At 41.4% G+C, this 17,325-nt stretch overlaps 1 protein-coding gene across 3 annotated transcripts in view; it reads left to right on the top strand.

The window, feature by feature from the left end:
- The first annotated feature begins 5,459 nt into the window (after positions 1-5,459).
- The window catches only part of LOC129186726 (cadherin-22-like), a 220,871-nt gene continuing 209,005 nt past the window's right edge, over positions 5,460-17,325 (top strand). For all 3 annotated transcript variants that reach the window (XM_054785257.1, XM_054785259.1, XM_054785258.1), the window contains exon 1: positions 5,460-5,605. The gene's annotated coding sequence lies outside the window, so the exon portion shown is untranslated. The remainder of the gene's footprint in view (positions 5,606-17,325) is intronic.

Raw genomic sequence — 17,325 nt, 5'->3', positions numbered from 1 at the left:
TGTGACGGTCATGTTGGGCTGGTTCATTCTGTCACGGTCTGGTAGCAGCTGTCAAATGCGTGACCCCCAGTATGCAGAGACGAGGCGATGGAGAGCAAACAAAAGATTTTTAATGGTGTCCAACAGTAACAAACAAAAGGCGACAGAGGAAAAAGGCTCTGTGAATACAGGGTACAGGTATTAAGGTCGCGGGGGTATGCTGGAGCCTATCTTAGCTGACTTCGGGCGACAGGCGGGGTACATCCTGGACTGGTCGCCAGACAATCGCAGGGCACATATAGACAAACAACCATTCACACTCACATTCATACCTATGGACAATTTAGAGTCGGCAATTAACCTAACATGCATGTTTTTGGAATGTGGAAGGAAACCGGAGTATTCAGAGAAAACCCTCGCACGGGGAGAACATGCAAATTCCACACAGAAATGCCCAACAGAGATTCGAACCCAGGTCTTCCCGATCTCCTGACTGTGACTGTGTGCCAACATGCTACCCCTCGAGAGTCAGGTCAGGGAAAATAATTATTGGTGCCCGTATAGACTGAAATTCTGACAGTTCTTCTTTGGATTCAGCAGACATTCTCTCCATAGCTATATGATCTAACAGGAGATTTTTGTAAAGGGCTACGTTCAATTTCTTTCTTGATTTCCAATTGATGAGAATGGTTTTCTTGGCGATGCTTAATGCATTGATGAGAAGTTGTGTTTGGTTTGTTTCTACATCGATTGTGGAGAGATCGCCAAGGAGGCATAATAAAGGGGAGGTAGGAATGAAGATCCCAAGTGCCAAAGATAGGTCCTCACACACGGTCTGCATTTGAAAAAGCACATGTTCCTTTGAAGCACTCAGCACTCAGCATTCAACACAACAGACGGGGAGTAGTAAAAACACACACAGGACTGGATTTATTAACCTATTATGTATTATTATTATCTATTATTATTATTATTTATTATGTATTATTGAAATTGAAGTGATCTGCTACATGTTTATTTATTTATTCTTATTCTATTTTCTTATTTTTCTTAACTCTCCTATTTTGCTTTGTTTGTTTTATTTTTAAGTGATTATGTTTATTAGGACACTTTTGCAGAGCTGCTGGAAACATGAATTTCTCATGGAGATAAGTAAAGTGTCTATATTTCTACCCCAGTTCTGAAAGAATCATCTGCTCCGGTTAAAATTAACACTGGTGTATTTGCTCTGCTAGTACGGTTTGTTTGATCATCGCAACCCTGGTGTGCACCAAACGAGCGAAAAGACACCACTTGAGAGTTGGGTCTCAGTCCGCTAGCAAGTGAACTCTGGTGCGGTTCGGTTCACTTGAGCTCAAATGTGAATGCTACATGGACCAAAGACACGGACTAGTGAAAATGAGAAGAGAACATGCATTGGAAGTGCTGTCTCGCTGCACTGCTCTCTGCCACTGTATGTGTTGAACAATGGTGCTCTTTAAAAGTATATTTTCAAAGCTTTTGGTCAAATCAAAGCTGGTAAATCCTCCTTTTTTTCTCCTCTTAAAATGAAAATAAATAATAAAATAAATAACCTACATATTCAACCTAGCAGACGGCATTGTGGTTTGGAATATTTGAGTTATGTCACTGCCCAGTCGAGTCGTTAGTTAATGACAGAATGTCTCATGGCACAATACCAAAAGTGAATGCTAAGCGAACTGCACTAAAGGACACACAGAGTACAGTATCTTGTGACCAGTACAGTATCTTTTTAAAATTTTTGGTCCGGACCAGAGTACCAAACCACAGGTAAGAACGCAACCTTAAAGATCACTGTTCTTGATATCTGACACAGGTAGGGAGGAGTCCAAATAATAAAAAAAAATCATTTAATCTATTTTTAAAATTTCAGGGATTTTGGCCTAAAAATTGGATTTTGGCCTGAAAAAAAAAAAAAAAAAAAAAAAAATATATATATATATATATATATATATATATATATATATATATATATATATATACTGCTCAAAAAAATTAGAGGAACACTTCGAAAACACATCAGATCTAAACTGGGGGAAAAATGATGTTGAATATCTTTCCTGATAATAAGTGGGTGATGTATTGGTAACAAAATGATGCCACATAATTTGATAGAAATGAAAATGATCACCCTATAGAGGGGGGAAATCAAATCCTAATGAGACTACGGATTGCGTCCTGGGGGATCTCCTCCCAGATCTGGACCAGGGCATCACTGAGGTACCTGGACGCATGGAGGAGATTCCAGGAGACAGGTAGTTACTCCAGGAGAGCTGGACAGGGCCGTAGAAGGTCCTTCAACCCTCAGCAGGATCGGTATCTGCTCCTTTGTGCAAGGAGGAACAGGATGAGCACTGCCGGAGCCCTACAAAATGACCCCCAGCAGGCCACTGGTGTGAATGTTTCTGACCAAACAATCAGAAACAGGCTCCATGAGGGTGGCCTGAGGGCCCGACGTCCTGTAGTGGGCCCTGTGCTCACTGCCCAGCACCGTAGAGCTCGATTGGTATTTACCATAGACCACCAAAATTGGCAACTACACCACTGGTGCCCTGTGCTCTTCCCTGATGAGAGCAAGTTCAACCTGAGCACATGCGACAGACGTGAAAGGGTCTGGAGATGCCGTGGAGAACGTTATGCTGCCTGCAACATCATTCAGCATGACCGGTTTGGTGGTGGGTCAGTGATGGTCTGGGGAGGCATATCCCTGGAAGGACGCACAGACCTCTACAGGTTAGATAATGGCACCCTGACTGCTATTAGGTATCGGGATGAAATCCTTGGACCCATTGTCAGAACCTACGCTGGTGCAGTGGGACCTGGGTTCCTCCTGGTCCATGACAATGCCCGACCTCATGTGGCTAGTGTATGCAGGTACTTCCTGGAGGATGAAGGAATTGATACCATTGACTAGCCCCCACGTTCACCTGACCTAAACCCAATAGAACACCTCTGGGACATTATGTTTAGGTTCATCTGGTGCCTCCAAGTTGCTCCTCAGGCTGTCCAGGAGCTCATGGATGCCCTGGTCCAGATCTGGGAGGAGATCCCCCAGGACACCATCCGTAGTCTCATTAGGAGCATGTCCCGACGTTGTCAGGCATGCGTACAAGCATGTGGGGGCCACACAAACTACTGAGAATCAATTTGAGTTGCTACAATGACATTTTAGCTAAATGGACCAGTGTGCTGCATCATTTTTTCACTTTCATTTTTGGGGTGTCTTTGATTTCCCCCCTCTATAGGGTGATCATTTTCATTTCTATCAAATTATGTGGCATCATTTTGTTACTAATACATCACCCACTTATTATCAGGAAAGATATTCAAGATCATTTTTCCCCCCCCCAGCTTAGATCTGATGTGTTTTCGAAGTGTTCCTCTAATTTTTTTGAGCAGTATATATTATTAAAGGGATGTCCGACCCGACATGACAGAGGTCAAAAGTCATTATAAGTTGTCTTTTCACAAATATCCATACATTCTGCTACAATTCCTATTAGGACATTTTTTGTTTGTTTTTTTAAACCTTCTATCCTCCGCCTGAAGCTTCACACTGCTTGTGATGGTTCTGGCCTTTTCTGTCACCCTCGCATTGTGTGGCATTCTCGTGTATCGACACACACACACGCTTTCTGATTAACGGTGGATCCACTTCAAGGCAGCGGGCGTACTCAACATTCTCACCTTCCGCCACACTCAAAGAAAAAAAAAACACATCATATGAAAAGCTTCAATGCAGCCCATTCAGTGTGCATGTGACTGTCTTAATGAGCGGCCACGTTCTCTTTTCATGTGTGCGCTTTTCTTTTCATGCCCTTAACCTCTTGGATGCCAGGATTTACATAAAATCAAATCTAACTTTATTGATCACATTCATAGTTTTATGTATGTAGGATATTGTCCATAGAAAATAATAATAGATTCTGCATCTCAATTAATCGCAGTCGCGGTGTGCTTTATTTTTATGTGCAAAAAATTACATAGAAAACTCAATAAAATATTGAATATTTAATTAATGCAGTCATACAAAAAAAGACTCTCTCAGTAATAATCGCATTAACCTTAATTGATGCCCGGTGATCTCTGTGGTTGAGTAAATGACACTCTATACAGAAATATGGCAAGTAAGTAAATATTATTATTTTTAAATCTAGATCAGGGGCGTCAAACTCGTGCCATGGAGGGCCGAGACACTGCAGGTTTTCTTTCCCGGCCAGTTTCTCCAGCAGGTGACTTCATTTATGAGCTCCTCACCTCAGATTGAAGGAGGTGTTGATCGTTAAAATCACCTGCTTTAGTGGCTGTCTGGAAAGAAAACCTGGCATGGCACGAGTTTGACACCCCTGATCTAGATATACACCTGCCATACCTCAATTAACAGGTGTGTGCGTCATCCACTTGAATCAGTAACTATGACTAAATATGGTTGTTAATAGTAATAATAATAATAATACGTATGGACTATATATTATATTTATCTTATACATCTCTGTCACGTCTTGGTTTTGGCATTGTGGCGACGACCCCGAGGATGCAGAGAGCAGCAGACCAGATTGCAGGTAAAATATATATTTTTATTAAAGAGCTGCAATGCAGTGGCCGGGTACCAGCAAAGACCGAGTTGCAGTAGCGTGGCAAGCTACAACAAACAATGGAACCACAAACTGAGATGCACTAAATAGAAGGAGAACTCAAATTAGCAACAGGTGCAAGTGATAAAGGAAAACGCAGAGCAGACGGACACAAACCAGGCAAAACAGGAAGGGCTACCAAAATAAGAGCATACAACAGGAACTAAGGCATAAAAGTGGAAACAAACAAAACTGTCACACAGGCTAAGTCATGGATTGTGACAATCACATTTTTTTTTTAACATTGTAAAAATTGTGAAATAAAGCACAGATTTAAATACTTACAGTATATCCTCAAACTAGCTTCCACTCTAATAGACACCATGCCTCAATGAATCCACTGAAACAAACAAAGTATGTTTTTTGTGGAAAAAAATAAAACAATATATGCAATGCTATTATAATAATGCATTTACACATACAAAAGGTCATCCTCTACCCCTTACCTCTGCTGCACACCTGTGCTCTGTGCAGTTGAGCAATGTATAACTTCTATACATGTAAAACTATTGTAAACTTGTTTTCCATGGCAGTATGTTTTTTAGTGGGTGAAAACACAAACACTCCAGGGCAATGTGACAGTGCTCAACTTAAGGGGTCGCTGAAGGTAAGGCCACGCATTTATTTCCTCTCCTGTACATTCTGCACACATCTTTTTGCTTGTCTTTTAAAGAGGGCTGCTCTCTATAAAATACTCTCATTTGACCGCCCCCTCTCTCTTTTACTCTCTCTCTCTCTCTCCTCTTGTTGTAGCTTCCTCCCATCACCACCAGGGGCTTCGTATATCGCGCAGTGCCGAGAGCGGCTTGCTTTGTCCTGCGCCAGACGCGCGGCGTGGATGCAAGACAAGTGCGGGTGGTGCGCGCACGAGAGAAGCTTCATTTCCACCACTCGGGATCAGTTACACGGTGCAGCCTTGCAGAGAGGCGGTCTTCGTTGAGTCCTGACGCCGTGGACGTGGCCAGCAAAAGGTAAGGAAGCACTTTTTGTCTTTTTGCAGAGTATTAGTGTGCAGCCTTTGCCGGCAATTCGGCGTAACTTGTTGCCACTTGCACGCACTTAACCGTGAAGACTCGCGCAAAAAGTGTTAAGTTCAAATTCAACGACGCACACAAAGCAGCGTTGAAGCCACTTGATGCGCCAACAGGATGCATTCGGTTGGGGCAACTTGGACGTGTGCCACCGTCCGAGCACTGAAGCCGCGATGCAACAATCCTGACTTCATACTTGCAATTTAAAAAAAAGTGAATCGGTAGAACAGTCGTGTGCTTTGGCGTGTTGGCTTTCATTTATGCAGAAAATGAAAAAAACTGCTGTCATGTTCGTTTGGCTTCACACTGCATGCTTTGCTTACATTATCATCCATAATTAGTCGTTGTACACTTTAATGTGGTTCTAATGGATATTCATTCACACGTTTGATTAGTATCTACAGCATGTCAGCATAATGCATGTAATCGTGGTGTAGATTGCTTTTATTTAAATGAGTTTTTTTTTACATATTTAAAAGACTGGTGAACCAAAGGGCTTGCTGCAGTCAGTGGATGGACCTGTGCGTGCTTCATATTGAGGGTCATGATTTGTAGATATTATCCAGTGACCTTGGCAGAGGTTAAAAATGTTCAAGTAATCCTCTGGGGGTGTCTGCACTTTTCACCAAGTCATCCGTGCACTACAGTGTCTGTATATACGTGTGTGTGTGTGTGTGTGTGTGTGCTCTATACTGTACTTACCGCTGTGCTAAGTGCTATTTGGGGGGGTTGGGGGGGGGGGGGGGGTGACAGGCCAAAGGCGATCAATCCATGGCTTAAATTTTTTAATCGGGAGTAGGAAGTTGTCACCTAGGAAGACCGTGACCCTTTATTGACCCTTTGTTTTGGACAAAGATGGCGAAAAAGAAACTTACCTATGAGGCTATTCTAGTGAGACCTTTGCACAATTTCACACTAAAAGTACCTTTTGGGGTTATTTATTTGTGATTAATAATGTTCTTTTACACGCTGATTTTCAAAAGGTACTTTAGTGGTAAAAGATAATTATATTCATATATAACCTACAGCATGTTCACTGTGTTTCTGTAGTCTGTTGCTATAGGAGGCTTTTGCATGTGCAATCATGTTAATAGAGGCCAGTTATGATTATACTACAGTTTCCTACTGAATACCTGTGTGATCATATTGCACGTGACCATATAGAGCTAGCGTGCAAGGCGCATTCAGTGCTTCATAATCCATTGTCGCTGTATTGAGGGAGGAGAAACCTTAACAGGAGCTCCCGCTATTCGCCATGATTACATTCTAAGACCCATGTAAATGGCGAAAAACTGTGAATAACGGGCACACCCATAAAAAGCTCTAAAAATGCCCACTTGTGATACTCTAAACCTTATAGTACGCCTCTCACTCTTATTAAACATATTTTAAATGCAGTTTTACACATGAAGAAACAATTACAGGCATATTTACCAAACGTCCTGCTTTAAAATGTTGAGTGAAATGACTTGTGAGACAGCGCCCTCTGCTGGATTCATAGCTGCAGCACCCTTTCCCTCTGTAGATAGTGCCATCAAAACATTTTCTATTTAAGTTACCATAAAAAAACAACATTATTTACAATTTAAAGCTGTGAATACGCTAAACCATGAATAGGCAGGGCTCTACTGTATAATAATAATAATAATACTGTGTCGTAATCCTGCGGCTTTTTCTATTTTGGTAGTTTTGTATCCACCTCTTTACTTTTTTTTTTGCTGTATTAATGCAAAAAACGGATCGGGCGCCCTAATTAAGAGAGTCTCGCCCAATGCACACTGGACACACTGTATCATACAGTCATGGAAAAATGATTAGACCACCCTTGTTTCTTCAGTTTATTGATCCATTTTAATGCCTGGTACAACTAAAGGTACATTTGTTTAACAAATATAGCTCAGAACAGTTTAATGTAAGAACTGATATCTAGTAAATTCCGTGGTTTCCTTCATAATAACCAAAATCAGCCATAGCTATAGCATTGTACTGCCAAAATGTTTTTGTTATCATTGTTATATTTGACCAAACAAAGGTACATTTTAGTTGTATCAGGCATTAAAATGAACAAGAAACTGAAGAAGCTAGGGTGGTCTAATCATTTTTTCCATGGCTGTACATAGAGAAGTGCTGGTAGGAGGCAGATGAGTCTGGAACTAAACGCTGTGTTGACTGATGTTATTAGCGTTATAAGACGAGACCCATGAACACCGTTTTTTTTGCGCTGTGTGACGAGATGGGAGCTGGACGCTCGACTGTGCTGTTACATAGTGATGCATTTGATTTATTTATTATTAAAAAATGGGATCTCCTCCATTAAACACCCTACTGCTAATAGACACTTGGTGTTCTCTGCAGTTGAGTAAATAAGTGTACTCAGCCATGGTTGAAATAAGTCATTTTTTCCCACAGTATGTTTAGTATTTCTAAACATAAACATTATTTTAAGGGTTAAAAAAAAACAAAAACAAATTCCTCAAAATAGCAGCCTCCTCTTTAGGAGAAGACATGCCTCAATTATCCCCTGAAACAAATAACCACACCTGGAATGAACACCTGCAGAATATTGTAATTATATTATTCGAACATATTCGAATGATGCATTTTGGTGAAAAATTCTACAAATAATTCTGTAGTACAAAATAAAGGGTTCTCTTCTAATAAACACCTCACTCCTTCAGTGTACCTGGACACTATATAAGGAAATATGGTTCCTTTTAGGAAATATAGTATTTTCTACTTACTGCAAACCTTTGACATACGACATTTTTTTCAGAGTTGCAACAATTAATCAATGAAGTGATGATAAATCGATGGTACAATCATTTAACAACCGTTTTGATATTCGATTAATTGTTTTTTTTCATTAAAAAATGTAAATATCCAAGCTGCACCGTGGTTGAGTGGTTACCATGTTGGGCCACACAGTCAGGAGATTGGGAAGACCTTGGTTTGAATCTCCGCTTGGGCATTTCTGTGTGGAGTTTGCATGTTCTCCCCGTGCGTGTGTGGGTTTTCTCCGGTTTCCTCCCACATTCCAAAAACATGCATGTTAGGTTAATTGGCGACTCTAAATTGTCCATAGGTATGAATGTGAGTGTGAATGGTTGTTTGTCTATATGTGCCCTGCGATTGGCTGGCCACCAGTCCAGGGTGTACCCTGCCTCTTGCCCAAAGTCAGCTGGGATAGGCTCCAGCATACCCCTGCGACCCTAACGAGAATAAGCGGAATAGAAAATGGATGGATGTAAATGTCCTTTAACTTCAGCTTCTCAAATAATATCAAATAATAATATTTTTTACATTTCCTGAGGCATCCATAAAAGCAGACCTATTATATTTGTGTTTAAGGCAAAACAAGATACTCACACACATCAGCTTTGACTTTGGAAAACAGTGATCGACATCTTTGCCTATTTTGTGATATGTTGCAGACCAAACCACTAACTGTGTTTGGTTCACATTGATTTGGTCCGTCTCGGGCCTAACTGACTACTCAATTAATCAAAACAACAAGCTTCAGATTAATCGACTACTAAAATAATCATTAGTTGCAGCCTTAAAATGAACGCATATTTTAGGTAAAATGTTCCAAAAAAAAATCTAAATCATTATCAATCTGTTAGTGGCCATTTTGTGCCTCAAACACACTGAATTGATGATGAAATGGATCAAAGCCAGAGGTTTAATTCGTGTTCCTATTGAACCAAATCGCTCAGTGGCTTTTTACCATTTGACACTGTATCCCGTCACATATTAAACCTGCATAAGAAGACGGCTTTTTGTCCATCCGTACCTAGAATGCTTGTGTTGTGGACTGCTGGTTTAAGCAATGTATACTTTATAGGGACCATGAAGCAGTAACCCACATGGCACAATGGGCTGATAGTGATTTATGGTGCAAAAGTGACTGCATTCCTGCATCCAAGCAAGCTTGCTCACACTTTCCCTTCCCTCGCTGACCACAAATCATGCAAAAACCTCACTGTTGTTATGATACGCTATAAGCAAGTTGAGCTAATGTTCATCTTGTGTACACCACAACTTCAATTCAAAGTGAGTCCGACAGATTTATGTCCTCACAAGTAATATAAGCCAACGCACAGCCAGCTCTCCTGAGGAGGAAAAAAAAAAATCATTTAAAGCAGCCCTCAGTTGTGAAGACATTGATTACCGTTTACCAAGCAGGAACATCAATGCGGTGTTAAAGCAGAGGTGGCGGCTGATAGATGGCGGTGGTGGAGCAGTAAAAATGACAGATACAGTGGTAAACCGGGGGACCTTTTGGGGGAGGGACTGCCACGATTAAGCCGGCTAATTGATCCGAAGGACTCGTGGTTGATCGGGCGGTTCACGCTCGGTGGAGCTTAGAGTGCTCGCTAGTCATCTGATGGCTTGTCGGCGGTCAGGGACAGTCAGCCCTCAGTCACTTCATTAGACGCCCCCCACCCGAACCCCGACCCCCCTCCCTCAGGGCCCTTGCGGCTTCAGCTGTATTAACTCTTGAGCCCTGCCATGGAATCATTCGCTAGGAGGAGGCAGACAACTGAGAGCTGTGGACCGGCGCTGTGGGTGGTCCTCCTTGGCTTGATTACAACAGAGACATGGCTTTTTATCCACTTTCACACTGCCTGGTAAAGTTGGCATCTTTTTCTGTGTCACTATTCTGTATGAATGGTACTGGCGTCCCACATATATGGTATAATAATATAGAATTGTGGCAATACCCCACTGGGTTCTGTGTAAAAGGCAAAGGTAGATAAATTAGCTTCTGTTACAGCTCCTTTGCGGCACTTGTATAGTTTATACTGTATGAACTTCGCTCCATCATTACCATATCTGTTGCCAAACCCGACAGATCAAATCTGCAACAGAGGCGGGATGACACTTGAAAGCGTCGCTGTCTGGCATGTATTTCACGATCAAGCAATTATCTGATTGTGGGATCTTGTGTTGCTCTTTGAAAGTGCACACAGTTGTCGAACTGTGCCGTGTTGCTGGGTTCTGTGTGAAAAGGCAAAAGCAGATTCTATCGCGGCTCTTTTGTGCCAGTTTTGTACACAAGAACTTATTTGAACTTGATTCACCTCTGTGACATTTATGAAAAGCCCCTTTCACACAGCCTGTTAAACCGGCATTCTGTTGTGTATAAATGTGCAGTGACATGACATGGCGATATTCTGTCTTCGGCGGTAGTACTGTTGTTCCTTGTTTATTGTAGTTAATTGGTTCCAGACCCGACCGTGATAAGTAAATTAGGTTACTGAAGTAGGATTCGGTATTCGTAAAGTAGAATATTTTCATAGTTAGAGCATAAAAAAACCTGTTTATGACTTTCTAAATACAGTTTTTACCATTGTTAGAGCACTGTAGATATGAAATAACACCCCTATAGTCACCTTTACACTCCCATTATTCTTTGTTTACATTACATTGCACAACTGTAATGCGCAGGCTACCGGATCACTGCAGGGACACAAGAGACAGCCGCCGCTTTAGGCTTAGGATGCAAGCGAGCTAAGTAGTTAGCCTCCAGTTTATTTATTCTAACCTTAAGAAAGGGTTTCAAACGGAGTGGGGAAGAACGACAAAGTAAGAAGACAAAAAATTACAATTTCCCCAGAGAATAAGAGGAAAACATTTTTCTTACTTTATCATGACTTATTCCATGCATTGTGAAGGTAATGTAATCTAAGGTAATGTCTCACCAATGTAACATTACTGACATCTATTGACCAGGATACAACATACGCCTTGTTTTGCATCATGGCCAATTTTGTTACTGTCAACTACTGGGCTGAAGTGTGGAGCACAAGTTTGTCAGCAACAAAAAATATTCAATAATATTAAAATAAAATGGTCAAATTAATTGGTAGGATTGCCAAATTCTGCAAAAATAAATAAGGTCCACCTTGTTGGCCGGGCCAACCAGGGTTTTTTTTAACCAATAATTCTGTGGAAAAAAAATTACTATTTGACACAAACCTGAATTTAATTTGATGCCTGTTTTAGAGTAATAATAATACATGGGAAAGTAATTGTTCAATAATACAGTATATGTTTTTTTGTTAAAAATAACACAATTAACGGAATAAAATAACAATTGAAATATCCTTCTGATAGAAATCTGTCCTGTGTTGAAGTGTTGAAGTGTAGAAGTTGAGTGTGCAGGTTTATGATGTGCGGGTGTATCCAACTTCCAGCACTATTTAAGATACTTTGACAAAAACAAAGTAGAGGTGAGGTATTTGTGTTTTATGTGACTGAAATCGGCCGATACCGATACCTATTAATATTTAATTATACATTTTTCAATTTATTTATGATGCGTGCTATTGGCCAGGGGAAAAGTCAGGACAATTCCAAGGTCCCTTGACTGCCAGGGGGCCCCAAAAATAGGTACAGTAACTAATAATAAATTAGTAATTAATTAATCCAGACGGGGGCTAGCAACGTGATTTTTTTCATAGGACCCAGAAATCCTGGCTGCACCCCTGCTACTTGCTATATGATATGAAAAAAAGAACCATAAAATCACCTTCATTTACACAAAAACGTATTTAACTTACTTTTTGAAGACAACTTGTGAAACTTCCCGAGGATGATACACCTTCTATAAGGAGATTTTGTCGAACCTGGTGTCTTCCACCGCTGAGAAAGGCTGCATAAATTCTATTATTTTTCGGGTTATTAGCTTCGCTGTCCGACTGTCACACACATACGGATGACTGTTAGCCACATGGCTGCATTAGCTGCTATTTTACCCTGAGCTGCCATGATTCTGCAAAATTCACCATACTCCGTCAAGTGTTGTTCTTCAAATGCCGTATTTTTAACTTTTTAGCTTTTTAACATGCTACCCCCACATGGCATGTGGCATGTGTTGGCAGTTAGGTTCCACACTGCAAAGCACAGCTCCACTCAAATAGTGTGCTCATTGTCTTTAAGCTAGTTTGTGCTCATTTGTCATTAAATACAGGCATCATGTCTGAATTGAAGAGTGATAAAAATACTAAGAGTTGAAGCAAATATTCTTCATCTTTGTCAGCTTAGCTTCCCTGTGGGCCAAAAACGAGCTCCGAATGAACCGCATTGCTTGTTTGTTTTAAAGACAAAATGTCACCGTGGTAAAAAAACAAACCAAAAAAACCCGTCACATTTGGAGTCGGTGGACCAGAGGCTAAGCGGATAACTATAGCTAACTAGCTGCCGCCAGAGAGACATTGGAGCCAGGTAAAATGTGTAAACAAAGATGGTAGAAAAGTCGATTGAATGCGATTGAAACATGAGCGATCACACACGCTGGCATCGATAGGCTTAGACTGTGACAAGCTGTCGTCAATTGAGGCCACATTTTACACAGTTTTTCATTCTCATGGTAAGAAGGGACAAAGTGCGTCCCTTGTTAACAGGTGTACTTTTATCTGGTCGCCCGTGCGCGAGTAGATGAAAAATTTACTCGAGATGCCTGATATTTTAATCTCAAAATGCGACCATTGAGTCGCAGTCTAGAGCCTCGGTTTAACCTTCTTGTTTGCATGCGCGCCTCATGCTGGGCTCATGGAAAGATAATAAATGTCCACCATATGTCTTGTAGTCATCAATGACACTACAATCATGCTTTGACATCATAATGATGGTAATGGCATATTACATTAGCATTTTTTAAGAAGCTTACACGTTTCCACTTAAGCATAATGTCTTTGAAGCATTAAAGATATGCACTGGTGGACAGTTTTAAAAGGTTGCCAGCGAGTGACATGATTGTGTAATAGCAAAACAACAAAAGAACAACAAGAAAGACGAGGCGGCAACAAGACTCCGACAGCTGCTGAGTCCATCTGTCCCACGTGTGATGCTGCAAGCTCTGTTGCTAAGCACTCGCTGGTGTCAGGCTGCTAACCTAACCACGGACGTCAGACGCAATCTCAGTGCTCACTTTGAAGCATCAATTAAATCATTCAAGGGTGTTTGGCCATTTAATTGAACTCCTCAGTATATTTCATCTTTTTACTATGCTTTAACGCTTCACAGTGAAGAATGACAATTATCTTTGAACATCCGTCGGAAGGCAGTTGGAATTTTTGAGTGGCCGGGAGGTTTCAAGCATAACTTTTTACACTGTGGATGGTTTCATTGCATATCCGATATCCCTATTCAGTATAAGATATATTTTTATGAGTTCAAAGCAATATTTCCCATAGGATTGAATGGAAATAGAAATAATCTGTTCCAGGTTCAAACTGTGGCCAATATAAAACCTTTATTAACTATAAAGATCATGTTTAAATAACATTTTAACACCAAATGTACTGTTAACATAAAACCCGTAAAGGTCAGGCATTTCACTTGTTATTGTTCAAAAGTGTCACACAAGTGTAAAAAGAAGTTAACGATAAAGACACCGTACCTTTCGTAAAACTGGAGTATAGTTTTCCTGAAATGTTTATTGTTGTTCAGGCTGCTAAGTCAACTGCAAGGGTGCGTTTACAGGACAAAAATCTAAAATTAAAAAATGGGAATTTTCACATACATTTAAATTAATTGGCCATCCAATTAAAAATCCAATTCATCTGTTCCAGACAGCCAAATATTAACAAAAATACATTTTATTGAGAATAACTGTAGTTTTACAGGCAGAAAAAAATGCAAAAATAATTATAAATAACAAATTAAATGGTTAAATGAACATTTAACATAAATTTCCCTTTTATTGAAGACTGTTTTTGGGAAAACGGCAAAGAGCGGAGAGAGGAGGGCATCCACACCGACAACTTCTCAACATCTTGTTGATTTTTTCTGGTATTTGGCAACATTAGCGCCCTTGATTTCTTCTATCTTCACCAGGATGGAAGTTATTGTTGCTGTTGTTGATGTCAGGATGCCTGCTGATGTTGTGGATGTTCTGTGTATATAAAATGCTTTGGCCACGGCTGCAGGCGGCACGTTTATTCATGTGCACAGCTCGTCACTTTAGCAACAGTCAAGGGATCTTCTCACTACACACAACATGCTTCTGGCCTTCAAAATAAGAACGCTGGGCACCACTTCCTGTTTACCTGTGTTAACAAAATAAGAACGTCAAAAAATATCTTCGACTACTACGAAGAAAATGGTGGCTTTCATGGCATTGGACAACCAGTCATTTTCAGTCTCTGTGCACCACCCTACGGAGAAATTGAAAAATACACAAACATGGGCGCACACAAACCGAGGTTCCACTGTATACTTATTTCAGTGTTTAGATAGGGATGATGACCGCAGCGTTTACAAAGGTTTACGTTTTTGTTCTCCAAAATAGGCATAAGTAATTCATTTTATACTTAAGTAACAGACTGTTACATTAATACCACCCCTCTATCTACCTTTCTACAAATGTCATTTACTGGAGGCAGTTTTCCATCTCTGGGGATGAGCTCCCATATTTGGCCTCTGTTGCTTTGCTGGTTGGCTGCTCGTTGGGCTGCTTTTAGACCTCCCTGCACTGGACAAGGAAGAACAACTGCTTTGTAAACAGGCACTTATTCACCTGGACGTCATGGTTCACAGAGTCTCTGGATGAGCTGATGTTGTTTTGCACTGCCTTTTTGCATCACGGCCATCTTTCAAAGGCAAGGGCGGCTGCCAAGGTGGGGCAGGTCGAATCCATTTCTTTAAAGCAACAGTAAGGAATCAAGTATTTTTATCATCCTTCCTTCCTTCATCCCTTCCTTCCTTCAAGTCATTTAACCCGAAATCATTAAGGTATATTTGTTATCTGGGCATAACGGACTTTAAATTTCTCACCACAAAATTTGGTAGAAACATTTTAGGGGACTGACAAGCGCAAGTCTGTAACATTTGAGCAAGATTGGTTGAAAAACATGGCCGTCTTCAAGCAAAATGTCTTGGGCCGTTTGTCTAATCATTATAAACCACAACCCGTAGGGGGCACCAAAAATGTAATTTACAGTTGTGAAAAAAAGACACACCATGGTGGTAAGTTAATGTTGGATATCCATCCATCCATCCATCCATCCATCCATCTTCTCCCTCTCATCCAAGATCGGGTCGAGGGGGCAGCAGCCTAAGCAAGGAGGCCCAGACTTCCCTCTCCCCGGCCACTTCGTCCAGCTCCTCCTGGCGGATCCCGAGGCGTTCCCAGGCCAGTTGGGAGACATAGTCTCTCCAACGTGTCCTGGGTCTTCCCCGAGGCCTTCCACCGTTCGGATTTGCCCTGAACACCTCCCCAGGGAGGCGTCCGGGAGGCATCCTGACCAGATGCCCAAGCCACCTCATCTGGCTCCTCTCAATGCGGAGGAGTAGTGGTTCTGCTCCGAGTCTCTCCCGGATGACCGTGCTTCTCACCTTATCTCTAAGGGAGAGCCCAGCCACCCTACAGAGAAAACTCATTTCGGCCGCTTGTACCCACGATCTTGTCCTTTCGGTCACTACCCAAAGCTCATGATCGTAGGCGAGAGTAGGAACGTAGATCGACCGGTAAATTGAGAGCTTTGCCTTTTGGCTCAGCTCCCTCTTCACCACAGCGGACCGCATCACTACAGACGCCGCACCGATTTGCTTGTCGATCTTGCGTTCCATCCTTCCCTCACTCGTGAACAATAAAAAATAATAAAAACTGTGGGATAACAGCCCTCCAAAAAATATACTTTGTAATCTGTTTGTTCCAAAATGTACACAGAAATTCCCCATAGAGGACACTAGCCTTTAAATTGCGTATTAGTGTTGCATTCATGAATAATTAACGTCTGTTGAATAGCTAACTAAATTCAAGTTGCATGGATGCAAAAGAGCAAAAGGAGCGGAGCTAAATAATGCACATGCTAACATGCTAATACATACAAATACACACATCAACGCAACTCCGAGCAGTGTCCATGTGTCCTGGCTGGTACACCCTAAAGTAGAGCATCCCGGGGTTACCATAGCAACAGCAGTTACACTATTCTCCTTAAGTCAAGTGAATGCACCATCAAGCCGTTATTTATCAGTTTGTACATACAGCATTGTTGCTTTAAGGTGTGCTAGAGATGAAAATAAATGGATTAAAGGAAGGTGAGATGCTGGTGATTATCATATTATTTGCTTTGCTCTTATCAGAGTTTATGCATGCGTCTCAGAAAGGAAGAGGCTTTATTTTAATAAGCAAACAGTCTGTGCTCAATGCTAGTAAATTAATATGATCACTGCTTGCCAATGGGGCTTTAATGCCCATGAATATGAGTTTCACTCAATTGGACAGGGAACGCTCGCGGCAACCTCGTCTCATCTCTGATTATCTACTGGCGGCGTAAGGTGACATTTTGTCGGAAGAGAGAGGAGGCTCATTCACAAAGAGTGTCTGTGAAATGAGATTTATGATGGGCTGTCGCTGTCACAGAGTTACACAGCCACTCGGCTCCAGCCGTAATGGAAAAGATCTCGCTGTATCGTTTAGATGGCCTGCAAACAAGGCTGTAAAAATGCTCCCATTCCCGGCTGTACTTATCCTCTCCAAGTTGACCATGCCTCTCACTTTGCACGCTGCAGCCTGTGTTAAGGGAGAAGTGGTCCCGTCCATCCACCCCCACAGAGTGAAGCGGGGCTCTCGTTCCTTCATGTAGTCACTATCGGAAGCTTGTCGCTTTGCTGGAGAGTATGACAATAAAAGATGGACTGTTAGG

This window comes from Dunckerocampus dactyliophorus, chromosome 8 (genome assembly GCF_027744805.1).
Source record: "Dunckerocampus dactyliophorus isolate RoL2022-P2 chromosome 8, RoL_Ddac_1.1, whole genome shotgun sequence".
Taxonomy (NCBI): Eukaryota; Metazoa; Chordata; class Actinopteri; order Syngnathiformes; family Syngnathidae; genus Dunckerocampus; species Dunckerocampus dactyliophorus.
This window is presented reverse-complemented; position numbering and strand designations above follow the sequence as displayed.